The sequence below is a fragment of the Cynocephalus volans genome, chromosome 5 (assembly GCF_027409185.1).
Source record: "Cynocephalus volans isolate mCynVol1 chromosome 5, mCynVol1.pri, whole genome shotgun sequence".
NCBI lineage: Eukaryota > Metazoa > Chordata > Mammalia > Dermoptera > Cynocephalidae > Cynocephalus > Cynocephalus volans.
This window is the reverse complement of record NC_084464.1, coordinates 113,660,100-113,676,723: the sequence shown is the minus strand read 5'-3', so window position 1 is coordinate 113,676,723 and position 16,624 is coordinate 113,660,100. Positions and strand designations below refer to the sequence as shown.

At 42.2% G+C, this 16,624-nt stretch overlaps 1 protein-coding gene across 5 annotated transcripts in view; it reads left to right on the top strand.

The window, feature by feature from the left end:
• The window catches only part of FYN (FYN proto-oncogene, Src family tyrosine kinase), a 209,034-nt gene that overhangs the window by 93,879 nt on the left and 98,531 nt on the right, over positions 1–16,624 (top strand). The window lies entirely within an intron of this gene.

The window sequence follows — 16,624 nt, the reverse complement described above, 5'->3', positions numbered from 1 at the left end:
GCTTATCGTGTTACCTACTTTATAGGGCTATTAGGAGAATAAAATCAGCCAGGCAGTGCTGGAGCATAGTAGTTGCTCAATAAAGCAGTCACTCTTGATAGCAACATAGCCTTGTTTAGAGACTAGACATTGCCACTGAGGTCAAGCTACCACTTTGAATCTTCTAGCAGGACTGCTGGAGATGGGTTGGTCACACCAATCTGATATCACAGTCACTCACCAGTCTCTCCTCCAACATTCAGGTCATAACCAGCTTTGAGAATCCCTGTAACATTTGCCCTCTTCTCCAATTCTGGTGACCCATTCTTAGACAAGCCTGATGAATTTAACTTCCCTTCCTGCCCCCTTTGCAACCAAGTGAGGTCACATTGTTTGAGCTTTATTCGGATTTGGAGTTAATGTTATTCTGAACCACATTAACAAGAAGGAAAAGAAATGTTGGGGTAGATGATACCCTTGGTTTGGACCTCAATTACCATGTTTAGGCTTTCATTTCCAAACCTTTCTTTTGATTTTATTTTATTTTTTGTCTATGCTTATTATGTAGCCTTCATAGAGATCTAATTATTGGATTGAAATTTTTGAGCTTTGACTAGAAGGATTTGATTTGGGGGTAAGGCCTTTATCTGTGGTTGGGGAGAATTAACCATGTCACCATAGATGGGCTGATGTTTAAGGTCAGATGATTATAGTTAACTATGCTCTGGTTTCATGGATTCAAAGAGATAGTCATGGCCCCAAGGGTTATCTGGCCCAATCTCCCACTAGCCAAAAAAAAGTCTCTTCCGCAGAATCCCTGACAGGAATTCAAATTCTCTCAGCGATGAGCTTGCTATCGTACAAGGCAGCTTGCTTCAATTAAAAAAAACAATTAGGGGGCACAGGGAAATTTTTTTTAGCAGGATGATAAAATTGTTCTACATCTTAATTGTGATAGTATTTATGCAATTGTATTGCTTTTGTGAAACCTAACAACTGTACACTAGAAAGGGTAAATTTTGCTGTATATTAATTAAACCTTAACTTCTTTTTTTTTTTAATTTTTTTTTTTTTTTTTTTTTTAAAGATGACTGGTAAGGGGATCTCAACCCTTGGCTTGGTGTTGTCAGCACCACGCTCAGCCAGTGAGCAAACCGGCCATCCCTATATAGGATCCGAACCCGTGGCCTTGGTGTTATCAGCACCGCACTCTACCGAGTGAGCCACAGGCCGGCCTTATTTATTTATTTTTTAAACCTTAACTTTTTAAATGGAAAAAATAAACAAACAACTGGACAAGTAGATCAACTTGTTAAGAAGGAAGAGAAGGATGGAATGGAGAGGACGAGGGAGGAAGGGAGGAAAGGAAAGCTGTCTAGTTCTTGTACTGAATTACATGCACTCCATGGGACGGGGACTTGGTCTTGTTCCTTCCTGTAGTCTTAGTGCCTGGACAATGCCTGGAATATAAAAGTGTGTGATAAATATTTATCAAATCACCTACTGGTCTTAGTCACTTTCTAAGTAAGTCCACTCACTTTCCTATGTTGTGAGGCACCCTCCCACAAGAAATGCACTTACACGCCACTCATGCAAAAAAGGGCAGTTTATTCACTCCAGCTGGCCAACGTCCATCTCCCAAGGTGAAACCAAGGAAGAACGGCCTCGGGCTTTGGTCTTGTGGGGTTTTTAAAGACAAAAACTACATCCCGTTGGCACACGGCTTGGTCCAGGTGCACAAAGCAAGCTAGGGGGCTAGGTCACAGAGGCCAAGAATGAGCCCTTCGAGCAGTCAAGCATACAAGTTTTCACTGTGTACGGTTCCTGTTCCCATGTAATAATTCACTGTGTATGGCTCCCACTTTTGTTTAATTGTTTTCTGTTTCTATGAGAAAGTCAACGGTTTCTCATGCAGAAGGAGGGGGGTAGTCTGCAGGTCAGACAAGGGGCAAAATGGAGTTACTTATGTTAAGCAAGCAATTCTACAGAAGCAAATAGCATACATTATGAGGATATAGGGAGCTCTATTTCACCTACACACCAGCCCTCCAGATATTTGAAGGCACTCTCCGTCTTCTCTCATATCCTCTGGGCTGAACTTACTATCTCCCATTCTTGGACTCTGCCCCTGAATGTTATTTTCATATTCCTCCCCACCTGGCGAAGTTTGGGGAAGATCTGCTTTACCATGCCCTTCCTGTGCACACAACCCAGCTCTAGAAATGCTGCCCCTGAGATTATGGCCTGGGAGGAGTCCAGTGGGCACACTGCTTCTGTAGATGATATGAATAGACACCCAACCCTAATCCTCTTCCTTCACTCAGTACTAGGTGCCTGGTAATGGATCGTGAAGGATTTCTTTAGGGCAGTCTTCTAAGAATGGAGCTCCTAAAAGTAGGGAGCATGGCAGTCCAAGAGCTCAGGTGGCAGCAAGTCCATCCTCTTAAATGTCCTGACTAAAGTGAAGCCAGTTCCTTTCACCCTTAGTCTGAGACAGCAGTAGTGCTGTTTATAAATCTTTTGAGGCAGAAGTGTGTCACAGATCCTGATTCTTCATTATGAGTCATAGGAAGTTTGAAATTCCTAAAACTAAAACATATGCATACCTTGAAAAACCTAGATATTTTTTTCCTGGCCATGCCAGGGGAGGGTATATAAATCCATAAATACAGAAAGCAGTGGTTCTCAACTAGGGTCAATTTTACCCTCCCAGAGGACATTTGGTAATGTCTGGAGCCATTTTTGGTTGCCACAAGTGGGGGAAGGAGGGTGTGTGCTAGTTAGGCATCTAGTGGATGGAGACCAGGGATGCTGCAAAATGTCCTACAACATACAGAGCAGCAACACGCACACACACACGCAGGATGACCCGGTTCAAAATGTCAACATTGCCAAGGCTGAGAAACTCTGATATTAGAAATAATTTTTAAAAATGTAAATGCTTAAAGCACTCATTATTTTGAAGGTTTTAAATTTTAAATGTTTTAACAATTATATGTAAATATTAAACTGGAAAACAAATTTGTTGAAAGCATCATAGGGCTGAAAGGGCTCCTAAGGGGCTATCTCTTCCATTACCCCTGAGTCCAAGCAAAAAATGACCTAATTGAATTCAGACAGACAGATGGGTCTCTGAAGGCTTATACTGAATGACAGTCAACTAAAGATAAAAGCGAGACTCACACAACATGATCCCAGCACTCACACAAAAGAGGTTGTCTCATATTTTAAATTTTGACCCCTGCTTCTTCAGATGTGTTTGTCTTTAGATGACCTCTGAGACTGAATGGTATTTCAATCTGGGCCAGTCCTTCCTTTTGAATCAAGGGTAGCAATTCTGATGTGATGAACATGTGCTTAGAGAGGAGTGAGATCTCATTACAGATGATTGAGATTGAGTATTTTGGTACACAGGGCTGTTTATTTGCATCAGTTTGCTAGTGACACCACAGTCTGGTTTAAATGTGAGTGGTTGAAAGTTTTTGCAGCCCAATATGGCTACATTTGCTGAAGCAGGGAGATTAAAGCAACATATGTCAAGTTGTGATATAGGAAAATCCACTTTAAAAGACTTTACTTAATTATAGGGCCTATTTTGGGAGGGTAACTGTGCTTTTTGTGAGGTATATTTTGGGATACACTAACCTAGCTTCTAGGTCGGTAATATCTTCCCAGAAAGGGTGTGGTGTGTGCTTGTGGACATAAATATTTTCTTACCAAAAGCTTTGATTTAACATTCTTTCAACTTTACTGTCCTTCATTTTACTTTTTCTGATAGTCTTTCCTCTTGCAAGAAAGCTATAAAAAGGTGTTCTGGAAAGCTGGAGGAGAGAAGGATAAAAGATCTCATTTCAGATGGCCAAGCCCAGAAATTTAGAGACTTTACATTATCAATCTAGTGTTTTTAAGATGAATGGAATTTGGAGGAATGTACCAAAGTTGAATAATAAGCAGAGTTGAGTAAGACTGTTAAAAAACACTGTTGGCACTAAATATTTTTATGTAAGTATCTATGGAAAAACTACCCATTTATAACTATGGGTCCCAGCACCTCCTCTCCGCCGTGGGTAACTCTCATGGGCCATCTCATTGCTCTCTGCCAATGGTTTATGACCTAGAGGAGGCATCTCCATTCACTTTTGTTCTTCAGGGCTCGCGCCTTGTACCTGCTCTTCCACCTTGGCCCCAGCCTTTTGTGGCCTCCTTCATGTCTCTGTTGATCCCGAAGCCTTTTGGCCTTAAATGAGAGGTCTGAACTTTCTGTCCAGTCAGCATTTCCTAATCCTCATTTAAAAGTGAATGATAAAGGAGAAACTAGATCAGCGAGATAAAATTAGCTTCTTGTTTACAAAATGGGGGGGTGGGGAGCAGAGATACAATAAAAACAGGCAATTTGTATCCAAAAAAACAACCAGACGTAAGGACAGGAAAAGTGCTTTTACACTAAATTCTGAGTCTTGAAGGTCATAAAATGAGAGCAAGACTGCTCCATGGGGAGAGTTGAAGACAGAGCCTCCTACCAGAGAAGTCTCTAGAGAGGTAGCCCTGAGTGTCCCCGAGAGCAGCCTGTGGCCCCCCCTGCATCAGAAGCACAGATACCTGGGCCACCCCAGACTGATAGAATCAAAACCTCTGTGCTGGTGCACATCTTCATTCTCAACAGGCTCCCCAGGGGGGTTCTTATGCCCACTAAATTATGAGGATCCCTGCTCCTTTCTCTATTCTCAGCTTGTATTCAGGGCTTACAGTTCCAAATAAGATTGTTTGTATGCTGTGGTCTGGTCCAGCATGTGAGATTCCCTTCCATAAGGATTGCTCAAAAATTTAAAGGACAGATCTCTAAAATACATCATTTTGAAAATCAGCCCCATGCAAAGGAGGGTAGGGCATTGTCTTCTCTGTTATGTTGCAGTCTTAATCCCTGAACTAATTCCCGTAACCATTTTATCACTTGCTCACTAACAGAAGTGTCATTTTCATTCCAGGTTAGTTTTGGTTACATCCTAGGCCAAATCCTTTGCCGCTATTTTGAGGATATCATCCTGCTCATCTGCTACAATAGCCCCACATATTTGTCACATACCTTCACTCTAAAATTCATACTGGTGTGGTTTTTATCTGTAGCAACACTTATAAGCCAAAATTTCCCACTTATTAAGGGGAAGCATTTTCAGAATAAGTAGCTGTCCCATATTCCAGTACATGGCTAGAGAGACAAAGCAGTAATAGATCCAGGTGTTTGGCCCCAGCCCACAGCCCTGCCTCTAACTAGCAGGTTTCCTATGCCAATGCACATTTGAATATCATTCCTATAGCCAATTTAAGTTTATAGAGAGCTGCAGCTCATCTGATCCTCCCAAACCACTTCGTAGGTGGTGGAGCCAATACAATCACCAGATAAAATCTGAGGCTCAGAGAATTTGGCCGATGACTAAGTAAGGCAGAGGACATTTGGGAGTGTGCAGGGGTGTTTGTTGCTCTCCTCCTCTCAGTGATAGGGAGTGGAACAGGGATGGTAAACGTCCTGCAGTGCCTGGAACAGTCCCACGCAGTGAAGAGCTGTCCCCAGCACAGCGTGCATAGCACCTCCTCTGAGAAATACTGCTCTTAGGTTGTACAGTTAATATGCAGTAGAGTCAACTGCACACTCACACTGTCTGAATCAAGATCCTTATAGACCTCTCTGTGCTAAAGGCACCACAGAATTAATTCCCACTTCATTGTGAGCTCTCTGCCTAAAAATTGAATTCAGAGTGGCTGATCTGTGGGTTGTGCTGCTGCTGCTCTTTGTACCAGAACTCTGGCACAACGTGCTTTATGTGGAAGCAGACCCTAAAACCTCAGTGCCTGGCTGACCAGCAGCTTGTACCTATCCTTTCTCCATCAATGCCTAGTACAGGTGAGAGAGAGCGCACTGTCTTTGGAAAAGATCAGAGCCCAATAGGATCCTTCTCCCACAGCCTTTGATCCAATCACACTGGCTTAAAAACCATCCTGATAGGGACTTAGATGTTAGTTTTATGAGCTTTTGGTTTGTTATCTTAGGCTTCATACCTACCGGATGGACTCTTAACAGCCTACTGTTAGGGCTTTGTTTAAAGTTTGGTTTTGATGTCAGCCAGCAAAGAAGCCAAGACAGTGGTAAACAGACCTAACCAATGTCAGGTACACTTCAAGTTAATAAGTTGTCTGTCAGCTAACACAAGGATCACTTGTCAACATTCTGTTCCAAGCTTCCTTTCATCCAGTGGTTTGAATATCCGGAGATAATCCTCACCTGGATCAGCTATTACTTTCGGATATTGTCTGATATTTTTTTACCATTTACTTTCTCTTCCCAAAGTCTTTATAGTGTATGATCTAGGCCTTCTTATGTTTGCAGTCATGAGTTTTCAGCCACTTCCTCAGTGGTCAGCTGTGTTTTGTTATGATAACATTATGCTAAACATTTTTCTTTCTTGCCTTTGGGATTAGAGAATAACTTTAGCGGAGCATTTACTACATGCCAGCTACCACGCGGACTCCTTATACATAGAACTTCTTTCACTTTATTCCCACATAACAGCTCAGACTAGTGAAGTGACTTGCCCAAGGTCACGCAGTCCTGTGGTGGAGCTGAGATCAAGCCTCATCTGTCAGGCTTAGAGCTGGGTTTTCACCTCTTCCATGTTCCCTCCTGTCCCCTCTGGCTGTGACTCCAACCTGCAGTTCTTGCCTGAGGGCACAAAAATGCCTGCCTGACTGGGTAGGTCCCTTAACAAGGAAAGTCAGCGAGGAGACTGTGCCACTGGAGAAACACAAGCCACCACATCTAAAGGGCTACTGGACCTGAGATGTGAGGGCAGGCTCTACCAGGACCTTTAGATTAACCATCCCAACTTTTTCATGGTGGCAACTAATTTATATGGTCTGAAAGTCGTTGGCTGAGTTGCCACTTTTCAGCACCAGCACTGCTGAGGCAGTCTTGAGTCAGGCAAGGCTTCGTTTAGAAATGGAATTCATTGTTTGTTTGTATGTTTGTTTTTAATATCCTCTTTTAAACAGAAATCCCAGTGCTTGAGAAATGATATAGTTTTGATCTGGGGCATGTTTGATTTTTGAAGAGGGGGAAAGTTGGGTTTCATGCAAATGTTAACTCAATTATTTAGTAATCCAAGGCATTATTGTAAAATCATGGATTTCTTAATCGGTAGGTTAACAGCACAGTATAATATCTCATATATAGATTTGAAAGAAAGCAAATGCATTTCCTTCTGAATGTCATCTGTAGGATTTTTCTTTTTCAAATTTTTCTGAGTCCTTAAGAGCAGGATGAAGTCCTCTTTGCCTGTCTTACACTCCGTGTTCTTCGTGTATCTATAACTGTGTTAACACGTCCCAGGAGAATCTAAGCTTCTTCCCATGAGGGACTGAAGCAGAACTAATAGATAAATAGCTGCTCTTCTCAAGATGGTTCCTAGCTGAGGATAAAATCCTATAAGGTTCATTGTAATTGTTTTCTTAGCAGAGTTATTCTTGAGTTTGGAGGGATGGGGAACGATGCAGGTAAGGAGCTTCTCTGCTCTTGCTTCATCATGCCCCTCCCATTTTACAGATTAACCACCTGAGGCACAGAGAGGTTGAATGGTGCCCAGGTCAGACCTGATTGGATTGGGTCTCTTCTGATTGCTCCTCACACTCCCTAAAGCTAACATTGTCAGTCTACAAGTAGGAACCACAAGCTTCTCCCTGGCTTGTCACCTCATTGCCCACACGATGTTTCTTCCCATCTAAACCCTCCATCACCCAAGTTCCTATTACCTGGCAAATAGAGAAACAAAGGTCTAAATCAGCACTGTCCAATAGAAATTAAAGGCAAGGAACATGAATAATTTAAAGTTTTCTAGAAGAAATGTTAAAAGTAAAAAGAAACAGGTAAAATTAATTTTTGTTATATATTTTATTTAACCCAATATATCCAAAATATTATCATTTTACCATGCAATCAATATTAAAATTTATTGCAATGTTTTTGTACTAAGTCTTTTAAATCTGTGAGTATTTTACACTGACAGCATATCTCCATTTGGACAAGCCACATTTCAAGTGCTCGTTGTAGCTCCTGGCTACCCCATTGGACATCACAACAGTCTGGAGGACAAAGTCCAAGGTCACATCCAGCTAGGTTCCTTAACTTAAATCTCTTGAGAGAAAGAGATTTAATCAGCTTTCTTGCCCTTCCCCCAATCTGAGACCACATATTTTTATCCCCTTAGTGCCATTTTTTCCCCCAGCTAACTCTAATTACAGGGAGATACTTGGTTTGCCTGTAACTGCTAGCTCAGCAGTTTTCTACCAGTCCTGGCAGCTGATGAGACCAACATACACTGCCTGTAAATGATAGTGTAAAGCATATTTCCAAATTTCTCCACAGCAGAGTTTCCATGATTTTCTCTCTCTTAGGAGTAACTCAATGGTATTTTTCAAAACTAGGATGATTTTTAAATTTGTTTCTTAAAAGCCCATCCTAATCAATGGATTCTTAAAATATTTACTAACTACTAGTCTGCTGAGGGCCTCAGCATAACCAGTAGGCATTACAAATTTTTTATACCAAATATACCTCTGTTTTGATTAATGATGGTTAGTTCTTTATTTTTTTTTTTTCCAACTAGTTAAATACTCCTCCAATATATCAGTTCCATTTTGAGTGTTATTCACAGTGAAACATTAGTAGGGGTCAGATTCCATTTCCGCTAAATGTCAGATCTCTGGCTGTTGGCCCCATTACTTGAATTATTAGACTATAATCACAATCCCAGGAGGGAAAATGACAAAAGAATAGTGACAGATTCCTGGAGTTTATGGTGGACTTCACCCAAATACAAACCCTAATTTGTAAGAGCTGGAATCTGAATAGGGGTAAGATTATCCCATATTCTTAGTTAGCAACCAAACCTCCCACATTTTCCAACATTCTCTATTAAGTGAAGGATAGAGAGGATAAAGCAAATAATACCTTTTCTGTTATCTTCTATCAATTGAAGGATGGCACCACAAAATCAGCCTCTCTTCTGGAAGAGAAATGAATTTTTCCTAATTCCCTTCAGTGCTGTATGCTTTAGATTTTGACTTGATATTAACCTCACTATTCACAGATCCCCTGAAATCTGCCATTTGAGTGGGTGAGGATGCATTTGGAATCAGAACGGTGTGCTGTGAGGGCCTGTTTTCTCCTCACACCCACCCCTTCCCTGTGGCAGGGCTCTCTCAGTTCCCCCAAATCACCGGCCTTTATCTGTTCTGATTCAAAGCTGTTTTTTATTTCTTTGAGTGGATATCTCATGTTCATTTTAAAATGTCACTTAGCAGCTGTATTTCTGCTAAATAACCAGAAATTATAGTTGACTCCAGCCAAGTGGCTGAATACCTACATTTTGTTTCCAAGTATGGTAGTGAGTAGAAATATCTTCAATATTAATAGTTGGCTATTTGAAGTATCTTCAATATTAATAGTTGGATATTTGAAGTATCTTCAATATTAATAATTGGCTGAGAGTTATGAATGGGCCTGGGGATGAGGAGAGGAAAGAAAATATAAAATACAGTAGCAGAGCATCATCTACTCCAGGGATGCTTGTCTTAGGGTTTTATCAGCATCTCCTGAGGAATATTGAAAATCCTGGTGCCAGGCCACGCTGTACCTCCATCTAGTCAGAGTCCCTGAGGACAGGGCCCAGGCAAGTGCTTAAGACCCACCTACTTTTACCCAAAAGTATCTGTTTTTCAAAACTTACGGAGAATTTTACTACACGTAAATTATACCTCCATAAACTTGTCTAGAAATCTATTTATGTGCTTGCGTAAAACTTTTTTTAAATTTTTGACACCTACCACCATGGAGAACATTTTGACTATCAAACACTCTGGAGTCTAAAGATGAAGCTTACAGTTGAAACAATCATTCATTCAGTCACTAAACACTCAAGGAGAAGTGCGAGGCGTTATTCCTGCCTTCGGAAAACAGAGATCCATTGAGACATAGTACTTACCCCAAAGGAGCTTGTTTGATGGATAAAAACAATATCGAACAATTACAATGCAGTGTGAAAAGTGTAACATGAGTGTGGCTGTGCAGCAAAGTGGCAGGAGGCCCCCAAGAAACACATGCACACGTGTGCACATACACACATTCTCACTGCTACCCCACTGCCTTCTTGAAGGTAGAAGGGGGCAGACAGTGCTGGGACGATTCCACAGAGAAACCACAGAACAAAAGTCCTGAGGCATGAGCAGGCAAGGAAGTGGAAAATATGCTGCCTGTTTTTCAGAGGAATAGCTCTCAGAATTTGATTCTCAAGTAAAAACAAAAAAAAAATCTTATGACATCACTTGTTATTTAAGGGGATTTCAGCAACCCTGCTGTGATTCAGTTTATTTATTCTGATCTATCTAGTCCTAGTACAAGTCCCAGTGCTGGCACACAGTAGGTTTACAGCACCACAGGTGTGCTGCATTGAAATGATGCTCTCAGCAGTTTTGTCTTTCCTCTGACAAACACAAGTCTTAGAATAGATGTCATTGCATGTAATTTTCAAAATAGCACCCAAGTTACCAATGTAAGCATTACTTCTAAAATACTTAAAATCTTTGCCCTTGAAGAGAGCACATTTAAGAATATGTGAGTTCTGCTGTTATGATTTGATTTTTATATTTAGGAGCATTAACTCTTCTTTCTTACCTAATTTTTATTCTTCCTTATTTTTTAATATATCTGAAGTTTTGGAAGAGTAACTGAGCCAAAAGTTCAAATGATCATGGCATTCTTTACTTAGTTTGTCATTCATGTAAACCCAGAAAACAGCATTGTGTTTTCCTGGATTCTGGGTGCTCTTGCAGGATTTGGGGAGCAGAGAATATTTGGGAGTGGCTGTATATACTGCACTGAAGATACAGTCCATGCTGGATTGCTACTCACCCAGGGCCTACATACTTTTTCAACTTTATGTGCAAGTTACCATTTTTGGTTACTTTGATTCTGCAGGACAAGAAAAATTTCAACTTGGCCCTTTGACACTGTCGTAATAGGAAAGGACATCGAGAACCAGCTCACATATTGCTTTGTTTAGAGGACTGAGTGATATTTCTAGAGGTGCACTGTGCATTGGAAATTTTCGCTGTTAGTCTGCCTGTTTCCCAACCTTAAAGGCAATGCACATTCCAGGCCCTTTTCCTTAAAATAACCATTCTGATTGGAAGGAAAGTAGATGATGATATGGGAGCTGGGATTGGGGTTAATTGGCAGGGAGAACAGGACATTTGCTTTGGTATTGGGCACGTGGTTGGATCTGAGCTCCACTGTTGACCAGCTGTGGGGTCGTGGGCAAGTCACTGCCCTTCTGTGAACCTCAACTCTCTCATGTCCAAAATGGCGTCTTTTAGAGGATTAAAGGAGATAAGAAATGTGGTGCTAACATGATGCCTGGCCCTAATAAATGCTTACTCTGTGTCAGGTCTCCTCACTTTCCCCTTTTTAGCATATGTATCAATCCTGTCATTCTCTTGTTTCCAAACCTTTCAAGATTCCCATTACCTTCTGAGAAAGGCCTAAACACCTGGCATTCAAGGCCTTTTACCACCTGTCTGCCCATCCCACCTCTCCACCACATCTAACTTTCGCTTTGTATTTGATCCAGTAGCAAAATCAAACCATCTCTGCACCCTTGGTGGGTTTCAAGCACTCACTTTCTCCCTCTTGGGATGTCTTCTTCCCATCTCTTAGAGTCTAAATTCAAACTGCTACAAAGCTCATCTTAAATGCTACTTCTTCCTCATCCTTCATGCTAGACAGTTCACCTCTGTGTCTAACACTGTGTCTTTCACATCATAGGTGAAAAAATAACTAAAGGAAAGGATAGAATATCTTCTAGAACAGATAACATGAATTGGAGAAACAGGTAGCAGTTACTTTCAGGTAGCCATTTCTATCAGGGAAAAGGTCTTTGCTGTGATGTATTAGTCAGCTCAGGCTGCCATAACAACATACCAGAGACTATGTGGCTTAAACAACAGAAATTTATTTTCTCACGGTCTGGAGACTAGAAGTCAAGATCAAGGTGCTGGCAAGGTCAGTTTCTCCTGAGGCCTCTCTGTTTGGCTTACAGATAGCCACCTTCTCGCTGTGTCCTCACATGGTACTTTCTTTGTGGGTGTGCCCCTCGTGTCTCTTCTTATAAGGACACCGGTCCCATTGGATCAGGGTCCTACCCTTCTCACCTCATTTAACCTTAAAGGCCCTATCTCCAAATACAGTCACATTGGGGGTTAGGGCTTCAACACATGAATTTCAGAGGGACACAATTCAGTCCATAACACATGGGTATAAGAATTCTGCCTGGTCCTCTGAGAGAGAGCGTGTGTGTGCATGCATGCTGGTCACCTCTGTTATGAGCTCTCCTCTTCCTCCCTGGCCTCACTCAGGAAGCCCACAGAATAGCAAATGGCTGTGCTCCCCTGTGGTGGCCCGGCCTAGCCTGCCCAGTCTCGCTGCCTCCACGTGATCCCACCCCACAAAGACATTGCTTCCGCCCTCACTGAGAGGTCCCCCAGACACAGACTGTCTCACCCAGCGGTTCCCTCACAGCCCGCTCCTTGCCTTCAGCTGCCAGCGAAGGGAAACAGGAGAGAATGAACCACAGCAGGAAAGGGAAGGAATTAGGGGAGTAGAACAGGAGGGTGACATTTCATTTTAAAAGAAAGAAATGAAGGCTCTCCTTTTACTTTTACTCTGTTTGACATTGTCCACAGGGTTTGTTTCCTCCAAATTTCTCTAGGTTTCCGATTCTGAAAGCACTAAAAGAACCCCTTAGCGCTATAAGTTTAGACAGTTGACGAGTGATGTGGGAGAATGCAGTTTAATTGGGTCCTTCATTAATCCACCCCTGACTTAACAGAGGAAGGCTGTGCAGTTACAAATAGTTTTCATTCTCCTAAGTCAGAGGCTCCTCACGCTGTGTCATCTGCCTGCAAATTAGCTAGAGGCACAAGCTTTGCATTATGCAAAGTATTTATTCTCACAATTAATATACTGGAAAGTGTGGTTTCACACTTTTCTGCCAATCTAAGGGTTCTCACCCAGGAGTGAACCAAATCACCTGGTGAGCTTTTACAAAATACCCAAGCCTTGTCCTTCCTCCTCCCCACCCTTCCCCAGCCCCACACCATTAACCCCAGTGATACCACTTCTTATTTTATTACTTCCTCAGAGGTTTCTTATTACATTTTCAAACATAGGGCTTTTTATTTTTTGGGGGGGGGGGGGGTTGCTTGACAAAATCCAGTGACCAATTTGCTTTTTCAAAAGTTGATCACTTTACTATAATAAACAGTGTAGCATAACAAACTCCCATGCACCCTTCACCCATTTCCAACAGTAAATGACCACCATTCTGCTGTTCTTACTTCTTCCGTATGTGGATGATTGCTATTTTTTTTTACTAATTCAATTTTGTTGCATAGAGAAGAGAGAGGGCATAATCTGAGGATTAGAAATTGATTGCACGTCCCTACCATGTACTGAATCAACTGTGTGCCAGGCACTTTCCACATTTAATCATCACAGCACCCCTAGGCATTGCTACCCACATTTTATAACTATGGAAACTGAAGCTCTGAGAAGTTACACACCTGCCGAAAATCTCCCAGCTAGTAAGTGCTCAAGCAGGGATTCATACCCAGAGGTGTCTGAAAAGCATGCTTCCCCCCTCACCAAGCTACACTTTAGAAGAATAAAGACAATGGGGAAAAACGTGTAGTTAAGAGATTTATATAGTATGGGTAGATGGATAGCTATGTGATAAAGCAAATAGATTATAATATTGTTAGGCGCTAGATGGTAAGTAAATGAATGTTCGGTGTAAAACTATTAAAACTTTATGTCTGAAATTTTTCACAATAAAATGTTGGGAGGATTCTAACAGAAGCAAACTTTGTCTTAATCATCAAGCAGTGGATGAGAAACACAAGCTGTTTTCAAGTATTTATCCTGTTGATGTAGCTCCAAAGAAACAGATTTGAGACTTGGTAGAATTTTAACCTTAAAAATAGCAAGCCAAGGGTAGAGATTACTTGAAGATGTAAATGATCAGCATTGACTAGTGAGGCCTTAGAGAACTCAGAAGTCCAGATAGAGACCAAAGCCTCTCCCAGGGGCCCCTGCACTGTGGGCCAGCAGCTGAGGAACTTCCTTCTGGTGCTGCCCATCAAAGCCAGAGCCAGAAAAAATGAAGGACAGTTCTTTTTTTTCCAGTTCAGGCCACTTAGATGGAATTCTATGGTGATTTATTTTCCTCATATGCCCAAGGGAGCATTTTGCATGCATTCAGCTCCGTGTGGAAGCTGCTCTTTCACATGGAAGGGCATAATCAATTTGTTCACACTGCGTAAAAACCACCAAGCCGCCCACACTCCTCCATGGTATAATGCAGGTCTTGCTTTGATGCTGAACCGGCCTGGTCAAGAACTGCTGAGCACCCTCGGCTCTGTTGGGAGTGATGGTTGGAGGCAGAGGTACCCTGTTCAGGGAATTCTGAGGGCATTTTCTTGCTGAAGGTACAAGGAGACCCTTGGTGGGCAGCCAACAGACCCCTCTCTCAACACTGCAGAGAGCCCTGATTGTCCCAGCAGCCACCATTCTTCCGAAGTGTGGCTGCCACTGGCAGTACCTAACCCACCCTTTGGTGCTTGAAGTTAATGATCCTGGCCCAGGGAAGGCTCTGCCCTTTTATTTTAGCCTACTGTGGAGTAGGAAGCCACTTGGAGATGTAAAAGCCACCTCTCCAGAATCCTGCAAGGTCCCCACAAATTACAAAACTATGGTCACATCAAGTTTTCAGTAGTAATATTTCCCATTGATTTCTAGCTCTACCTTCTAAAATTCCCATAGAATCTTGGGGCCCAGGTGAGTCATTTATATTTATTCCATTATACTATTCTCCTTTTACTATACCATGAGCAGTATATAAAGCCCCAAGGAGGAACTGCCCTCATGAATTAACTACTCCATCAACTTCCTTCATCCTGAAATGTCTAGGCAGTATGGGCTAGAAGGAAGAACAGGCTTTGTAATCAGATCTGGGAGTAAATCCCAACTCTACCGTTACTGGCTGCGAGATTTTCAGAAAGTTGCTTAACTTCTTTGAGCCCAGCTCATAGGATAGTTGTAAGGTTTGAGCTCAGATAAAGTATGTGAAGGCACCTCACCTGGTCTCTGGCTCATGCCGCTAAATGCTGGTTTCCTTTTTCTGCCGCATGTATGATATGTTGCAGATATGATATGAGGTTCGTGCCTTCAGACCCTATGTATCTCTGCCACTAGCTGGGGATGTGAACACATCGTGTCTGTTTGCTTCTCTGTACCACAGTTTTGTTATCTGAAAAAGGACTGTCTGTTCTCCAAGATGCTGTGTGTGTCTGTTTTTTTAATTATACTACCTAGTTGCTTCTTAGGGGACCCCCTCAGATTATGGAGGCATAGTAATGTCCCGAGCATGGATGGTGGGAAACACAGAAACAGTGAAGGCTGAGGGCAGATTGGAGACTGTAGGACTGGTGAGATTCAGGTAGGGAGAGCAGGTGAGAAATGATCAAAGTGAGACTGAAATCAAAAGATTGGCATTTCTAAAAACCAAGATTGCCACTTGGAAATTTTGCCAAGGGAGGCTTAGTTACCCCACACTAAGGCAAGCGGGTGCCTGCATTTCCGGTCACTTCCCCACAGGAACCCTAACTGCAGCCTGGGCTCTGTGCTGGGAGTAGGCTACTATGGATGGGGGAGCCCAGTGCCACACTCCTGCCCATGCAGGCTCCTGACACCTCCCTCCCAAGAATATCTCCGCTGTTATTTCACATGGTCTCCCAACCAGGAGAGTTTGTTTGTTCAGTTTTGCATAACACACATTAAATTTTTTTTGTTAGATTTACAATTGAGCTTTGCTTGTGGATCTCCTGTCCTTATTGGTCCATGCCTGCTGCAGCCATCCAGGCACTTAGGACACATGCCCTTTCTTCCCCACAACTGCAAGGAGCCTGGCAGTTGGGTTTCCTTAAATGCAAGCAGATGGAAATGAGCAGGAGTGTGGAGGCAATTAGAGGATTTCTTCCTCCAAGCAGTGTGGGTTTGCTCTCTCTTTGGGTGTGTTCTTGCTCATTTTTATTTTCCATTTGGGTTTTGTCAAGCCATCAGCTTTTTTTCTGGCTGTATTTTGCTGCTGGTTGCAGGAGCTTGCAAAATGGAGTGATTTGGTTGCTCATTGTTTATAATGAAACTTTGCACAGTGAGGTATGGATGGTGCTTATCATGACAATGATGACACTTCATATTTGTAAATTTTCTGCAACTTATAGAGTATTTTCACATACCTCACTGTCTCACTTCGTCTGGTCAAAGGCTCAGAAAAAAATGAAAACTATTCACTTTGCTAGAGTCGGAGTTTTTCCTTGTCTTTTACGCCATCTGTGTAGTCAAACCGCAAAGGGGAGAGTGATCAAATGATCACTGCAGCTTTCTGCTTTATTGCTTTTCTCTTTCTTGTTGTAGTCAATCAGTTAAGTACTTTGCAAATGCTTTCTGAGCGCACTGTTAGATTCTCCGATGACCATTAAATAA